We start from the raw sequence: 7,734 nt of genomic DNA, 5'->3' as shown, positions 1-7,734 counted from the left end.
TAACATCTGTTGCCAATCTTCTTTTCTTTTTTTCTTCCTTCTTCTTCTCCTCAAAGCCCCCCAGTACATAGTTGTGTATATTCCAGTTGTGGGTCCTTCTAGTTGTGGCACATGGGACACCGCCTCAACGTGGCACGACAAGCGGTTCCATGTCGGCACCCAGGATGAGAACCAGCAAAACCCCAGGCCATTGAAGTGGAGCACACAAACTGAAGCACTTGGCCCCGGGCCCGCCCCTGGAGGGTGTGATTTCTAAAGAGTTCAGTTCAACTGACTTAAGGTAAGTGCTTACAAAAACTTTTTCTAAATACAGCTAACCCAAATGTCTTTCAAGTTAATGTGATATGAAATAATCTTTGGTAAATGAAAATTTAAGTTTGTTGGTTTGATTAAAATAGGCATGTCCTCAAAGCTATCAGCATTGGAATAATGCAGACATGTGGCCTTTATTCTATGTTTCTTGGTCAGATAAGCTGATGTTATCTCTATTACAAAACTGGTTAACAAAAATAATAACTTACAATGATGTTTTGTCTAATGTCTCATGCAGCCTTGTAGGCAATCTAAATAATTATTGGGAACAAGTAACTAAATAGATGTGAAAAAGTTGAGTGTTGGGTGAACTTTTAACAATAATTGCATGTTATAGTGTATGTGCTTAAAATAGCTTCCAAAATCCCTTTGGTAACTTGAAACTTTGAAGTTTTGCTAGGTTATTTTAATTGATCAAAATTCATTAAATATCTAGATCATCTCTAAATACGATAAAAAGTTAGACATTAATTATTAAACATAAGTTTATCTACTCTTGGCTTCTTATTACAGAAAAGCTAAAAGGTGTTTAGGGCTATTAGTAAATATATCTTGTATTTTATTAAAAGATTATACTATGAAGTAACGTTTTTAGAAATTATAAAAGGTATTTACAAATTTGTCAAGCCACAGAATGCTAATGTAAAAGAAAGTTTATAATTGCTTACTTAGTTTTTACTTAGAAACTAAGGTTTCTAAGGATTAAAAATTCTGATATGTGATTAAAGCTACTAAAAATTTTAAAATACATGTATTTGTATTCAAGAAAGTAAGACGTAAAGATGCATATTTTTAGTAAAGAAGATATAAAGAATGGAAATATTTTGTTTGTTTTGTCAGAAAGATAAATTTGTCCCAAAGTACTAGGAGGAGAAAGAAAGGTATGGGACAAATTCTGAATGTAAAAAGGAAGTGACAGAGGCTGATGGAGGAAAACCATGAGGAGTTTTGTACATGGTCAAGTTGGCTAGGACAGAAATGCATCTAATTAAGTAAATGAGTTGTAATATAAACGGTAAGCTGGTACAAGAATTAGAATTTGGCTTTCTCTCTTAAAAGGGATAATTTTCTTGAACTGTCAGTCTACTCTTGATAAAGAGGTTATAAAAGATTTTTCTTTACTTTTGAGTAAGTTTACCTAAAAGACAGAAAATCTATGTTTTATTAAAGCAATTTCCTATGTTCAAAACATGAGGTCTCTGTGTTAAGGCTTTGAGTGTTTTAATGCTCCGTTTGCCGCAGACTGTTTCTGTGGTCACTTTGTCTGAATGGATAACTCAGCATTGCGTCACAGCAACCAGGTCAGCAGACACTTGATGTTGTTTGACCAAGTGTTTTAAAAACTTTTGATATTTTTGACAGGCTCCTCACAATTCATATCCTAAATGAAGTCTTTATTTTGACCTTCATCTTTGAGGATTTCCAGAGGGCCCCTGGGACTTCTCAAAGAAATTTGTTGTCTCTTCCTATAAAGGAGGGATACTAATTAGACTTGTTTGATGCTAAATTGCAGGGGTAGCATTGTCAAGTAAATGATGATAAAGCTTCTTAGGTTATATTGTGGAGGTAAATATTATTCACTATTTTAACCTTGCTACCTTGTTTTCAACGTCACAAGATGAGAAGACCATGACTGCATTCTATTATTTAATTTGGTTTACAAATGGGTCTTACTTAAACGATCAGCGAGGATGTTATCAAGCTGGATGTGCTGTCCGGCCTCCAGAATGCCTGCCACTTTCTATTAACTGTGCTAACGCAGTAAAAGATTTCCTTCCAGGGACTGGCCCCGTGGCGAGTGGTTGGGTTCGCATGCTCCGCTTCGGTGGCCCAGGGTTTCGCCAGTTCGGATCTTGGGCGCGGACATGGCACCGCTTGTCAGGCCATGCTGAGGTGGCATCCCGCGTGCCACAACTAGAAGGACCCACAATTAAAATTTACAGCTATGTACTGGGGGGATCTGCGGAGAAAAAGCAGAAGAAAAAAAAAGATTGGTAACAGTTGTTAGCTCAGGTGCCAATCTTTAAAAACAAACCTCAATTGGCAAAGCTTTCAGAAGCATTTACTCTCTCATAGCCTAAAGCTCTTCCGTAGGTGCTCCTTAATCTTAGATCTACACCTTTTGGAAAACATCGGCTGTCTCCTTTTGAAGTAATAATAGGACAGCCTGTGCGATTAGACAAGGAAGTGTAGGAACCAACTCTGCTTAAAGGAAATATCTTACTGCCAAGGTCTCACTGAGACACTTGAGTAAAAGAGAGAGAAACGAAAGGTTAGTAGCCGATGCTTTTCACAGAGAGCTCCCAGACCTTAAGCATCATGGACTACAACCTGGACAATTTATTTATCAGAAGAGGCATCAAATAAAAGACCGTTTGCAGCCGTGTTGGAAAGGACCACACCAGGAGGAGAAGAAGACGGCGTCTGCTGTAGACAGCTGTCCCAAGACTCCGGACCAGGCCTGTATTCCCGACCTCATATCTTGTCATTTAAACCTTTGTCATGCTTAAACCATATACTATTTTATAATTGCCCATTTAAGGTTGAAAAATACTATCATACTTAAGCAATGTGATTGATTTGGAACAGACAGGCATTTATCGGGTGGCTCCTAATGGAACTCAGTGGTTACGTGGGACAAATTCCTGGGCTTGGCTACTGCCTGGATGGCTAAAACACCGCACGCTGAGTTTCCCTTGGATGCAGGGAAGGAGTCACACTTCCACTGGTATGGCCACCAAGCGGCTATATTTGCTCCTTCTTTGGGGTTGAAAGATGTCATTATCACATACAGAAGCCCTGACTAAATTTACTCAACAAGCCCTTAAGGATGGTCAAGCAGAAATAGCCTTCTTAAATACTGAATGTCTTTAATAAGGGCTGTCCTTCAAAATAGAATGGCTTTAGATATTTAACTGCATCCCAAGGCAGTACATGTGCGATCACTCAGACTGAAGGCCGTGCTTTTGTCCGGACGAATCTTCCCACGTGTCATCTCTGCGGAAGAACATGAAGAAGCAGGTGGATGCCTGCTGCGCTCCTACACCCGGGCTTCATTTGTTTGGTTGGCTCCCTTCCAGGATCAGTTCCTTTTCTAGATCCCGATTGCAATTCCTGTCTCCAGTACTTCTTGGAATTCTTGTAGTAATAATAACATTCAAACTAATTGCTGTTTTCTTTACTCAGTGTCGTAAGACTGGCATACAAACTAGAGTAAAAGTTGCTCAGTGACTTGACATGGTCTATCGATCTTACAACCCTGGACAAATTTCCTTTTCTGATATGCCTAAGAACTCATTTTGAACTAATGTTTTCACATATGTTGAATTATTATCATTGTTACTGTTCTTGTTCTATAATTGTGAAGCATGTAAACATAAGGAGTTATAGAAAAGCACACGTACAATGTTTGCGCAACAATCTAAAATTAATTGAAAATGATATAACCTATGAAACGCTTCCTCTGTTAATGTATATACCTCTATGCTTGTCCACTATATCTGACTATTTCCCCACAGTGGGGACAACTGGGCAAATATAAAGGAGATGAAAGCCCAGCACTGAGGGACATGATGGACCCAGGGCAGGCAGCAACCACCCTGGCACCGAGGGACAATATTTTGATCATCCACACTTTCTATCGAAAGATTAGAGATCAAAAGGGGGATGATAAACAAATGACAAGCAATAGGATATATTGGAGTAGACGAGGAAGCCATTTGGTGTAAACCTAATTCGGCCTGACCTTGTTTTCCAAAGGGGCCTGACGTGGCCATTGAGCATGTATTGTACATCTGCTTTAGGCATTTGCTATGTCCCAACGACAAGAACAAATGGCCTTAAGATAAAGATGCAGGGCCAGCCCGGTGGCACAGCGGTTGAGTTCACATATTCCGCTTCTCAGCGGCCTGGGGTTCACCAGTTCAGATCCCGGGTGTGGACATGGCACCGCTTGGCACACCATGCTGTGGTAGGTGTCCACATATAAAGTAGTGGAAGATGGGCACCGATGTTAGCTCAGGGCCACGCTTCCCCAGAAAAAAGAGGAGTATTGGCAGTAGGTAGCTCGGGGCTAATCTTCCTCAAAAAAAAAAAAAGAGAGAAGATAAAGATGAAACTTCCCCCACATTGGCATTTCCTTAAGGATAAGGATCTTTCTTTAGCCTAGGAATTGATTGCCATGCTCACCTGTGACCACCCAGCTTGAGACAACAGACCTGCCACCTGCTGTGTCCACAGAGACAGCAGACCTGCTTCCTGCTCGGTGAATAGCTGTGTCGGCTAGGCAAGCTCGTGCCTGCTGTAAAAGGGACATTCCTATCATATGGAATGTGTGCTCTTTGTTCCAAGACGGTATATAACCACTCTGTACACCCCACTTCTTTGGTGGCCTTCCTTCCTGGGGGAAGGAAGGCCCTGGGCTAGCCCTCAGATCTGGCTCATAATAAACTCACCACAATTTTGATTTACGGGTTGGCTATGGATTATTTGTGTCAACAGTCTCCAGACATTGTCAAATGTCCCTCAGGGAGCAAAGGCACCCACAGCGGAGGACCATTAATTTTAAACATGAATCTCACGAGGAGCGTCTGCAGGGTGTTCTCCGTGGGACCCAGGAGCCCACGCTGCCCGTCCGAGCCTCAGGATCGCTCTGTGCCGTGAGAGCGCCTGTGATTAGTCAAAGGGGGTTGTTTTGTGGGCAGTGGGTAGAAAGAGGGTCTCTGTAACCTGCACGCTCCTCATGTAGACTGACGACTTAAAAACTGTGCCCCGTGGCCGAGTGGTTGAGTTCACGCGCTCTGCTGCGGCGGCCCAGTGTTTCGCCAGATGGAATCCTGGGCGCGGACACGGCACCACTCATCGAGCCATGCTGAGACGGCGTCCCACATGCCACAACTAGAAGGACCCACAACTAAGATATACAACTATGTACTGGGGGGCTTTGGGGAGAAAAAGGAAATAAATAAAATCTTTAAAAAAAGAAAAAACTGTGCCCCTTCTGGACTGGCGCAGCCACAGGACACGGCTGGGCAAGTGGAGCCGAGGCTGGATTTCAGCCCCTCTCGTCGCTGCTGAGCATCTTCGTGCAGTGAACAACCTGCAGTGACCTTGAAAAGAAAGCTCCCCTCTGGGCTCAGAACTAGGGAACGTCTCGAACCAAAAGAAACCAATTTCTGAGTTTCACTTAGATGCAGTACTGCCCATTGGGAAAGTCCATTCTGTGCTTTAGATGATGAATTCAGGAAAAATGTAAACGGACTCTGGAGGTTTGGACTCCAGATAATCAAACAGCCTTCGGCCAGGTGAAACCCTGTTTCTGATTGACACTGAGTGCAGCCAGAGGCCCCATGTGCCCGTGATGCTCTTGTGGAGGGGCGGGGGAGAGGACAGGAGGTTCAAGGCAGTCTTAATAACAGAGAATGAAAACCAGAAGGGACCCACGTTCTCAAACAGGAAATAGATAATCCCAAGCCACTCCCTGGTCACAATGTGGAAAGCACCATCGTGAGCCGCGTGCTGGCACTGCCTCAGACATTCCTCCTGCACTGATCCACCCACTCTGACCTCGGCTGACCTCTGCCTTGAGGAAGCTGCAAAGGCAGTCTGACTTCGGGCACAGCCCCCTGGGCTCCGAGGTGCTCGGAGCCCTCAGTCCTGCCTGAGACTGACCACAGAAAGCTTTTAGAAAGCCTAGAAAGCTGAGACAAATCAGCTAAGGAGACCACAGTGGCTGGCTCGGGGGAGGGAAGGAGATGTGAGGGAGGGACTTCAAGGTAAGCCTTGGGTACTGTTTCGTTTGTTTGTTTCATTTTTATTTCTTTATTTATTTTGGCGAGGAATAATGGCCCTGAGCTGACATCTGCTGCCAATCTTCCTCGTTTTGTTTTTCTCCTCCCCAAAGCCCCAGTACCTAGTCGCATATCCTAGCTGTAAGCCCTCCTAGTTCATCTCTGTGGGATGCCGCCACCCCACGGCGTGATGAGCGGTGTGCAGGTCTGAACCGGCGAATCCGGGGCCACCGACGTGGAGCACATGACCCTAACCACTATGCCACCGGGCTGGCCCCCTTTCTTTTTTTAAAGCTTGTGATTTAATTGGATGAAACATTTGCGGGTTTGTTGTTCTGTCTTGCTTGTTTTACAACAACAAGTATTTTAAAGTTTCAACCACACACACACACACACACACAAACATTCTACAGGGGCCTTTAGGTAACGCGGGAGCCAGTCCCAACGGGCTGTTTTAGTTCTGTGTAACTTCTGTAACACCAGGCTCTCAGGACAACCCTGTGAGCCGTCACAGCCTGGCGAGGGGGAATTCCAGGAGGGGTCAGTGTCTCCCCATGGGCAGACCTGTTGCCCCACAGTTCCTACAGGGGGCTGCCCACAGGCTCCAGGCAAAACTCCTGGGGACAGTCCCCAGCCCCCGGTGAGACAACGCCCACTCTGCACGGCAAAGCAGTTGGGAGATGGAGAGGCCCACCGTGAACAGGCGGGCTGGAGAAGGGCAAGGAGGTCCTGGGCGCAGCTCGGCACTGACTTGAACGGGAGATAGGAACAGTCTTTGCCTCCAGGGTCTAGAATTTTTTTCATTGTAGTCAAAGGAAATCAAAGTCCAGTGCAGCTCCAGATAGGGAGATGTTCTTCATTTTTTCAGACCAAACAGTAGTCATGTCTTTTCTGAATCCCTATGGAATTTGCGGCTGGAGAAAACGAGAGCAATGGTGACATGACTGTTCCGTCTTCCGTCTCTAGCTGTGCTCCTAAGCCAGGAAAAATGCAAGCAGTGAGGCCAGGTGTTTCGCCCTGCCTCCAGGAAGACCCTGGAGATGGCGGGGTGTAGAAGTCAGTCATCATTTCTGCAGCTCTTCCCAACGTCATTGATGACCTCGTCTCTTTCCCTCTAACTGGAAGGTGTCACCGAATGTCCTCCGCCACAGAATTGTGGCCTCTCACTCTGTTCTTCCTATGGCTTTGGGGGTTGGAGGTGAGGGGTCAGGGCAGCATTAAGAACTAGGCTTGTTTCCTTTTTTTTTCTTAAAGATTGGCACCTGAGGGGCCAGTCCCGTGGCCGAGTGCTTAAGTTTGCATGCTCCGCCTTTGGCAGCCCAGGGTTTCGCGGTTGGGATCCTGGGCGCGGACATGGCACCACTCATCAGGCCACGTTGAGGCGGCGTCCCACATGCCACAACTAGAAGAACCCACAACTAAAAGTATACAACTATGTACTGGGAGGACTGGGGGAGAAAAAGCAGGGGGAAAAAAAAGGAAGATTGGCAACAGATGTTATCTCAGGTGCCAATCTTTAAAAAAAAAGATTGGCACCTGAGCTAAATCTCTTGCCAATCTTCTTTTTTTCTTCTCCTTCTTCTCCCCAAAGCCCCCCAGTACATAGTTGTGTATTCTAATCATAGGTCCTTCT

At 45.0% G+C, this 7,734-nt stretch overlaps 1 long non-coding RNA gene across 1 annotated transcript; it reads left to right on the top strand.

The window, feature by feature from the left end:
• The first annotated feature begins 169 nt into the window (after positions 1–169).
• Positions 170–2,737, top strand: LOC124232522 (uncharacterized). Its single transcript, XR_006886875.1, has 2 exons — positions 170–280; positions 2,609–2,737. It is a non-coding gene; the product is annotated as an uncharacterized LOC124232522 (long non-coding RNA).
• Positions 2,738–7,734: the final 4,997 nt, after the last annotated feature.

This window comes from Equus quagga, unplaced genomic scaffold (assembly GCF_021613505.1).
Source record: "Equus quagga isolate Etosha38 unplaced genomic scaffold, UCLA_HA_Equagga_1.0 HiC_scaffold_7008_RagTag, whole genome shotgun sequence".
NCBI lineage: Eukaryota > Metazoa > Chordata > Mammalia > Perissodactyla > Equidae > Equus > Equus quagga.
Note: the sequence above shows the minus strand (reverse complement) of the source record. Positions and strands in the feature narration are given on the sequence as shown.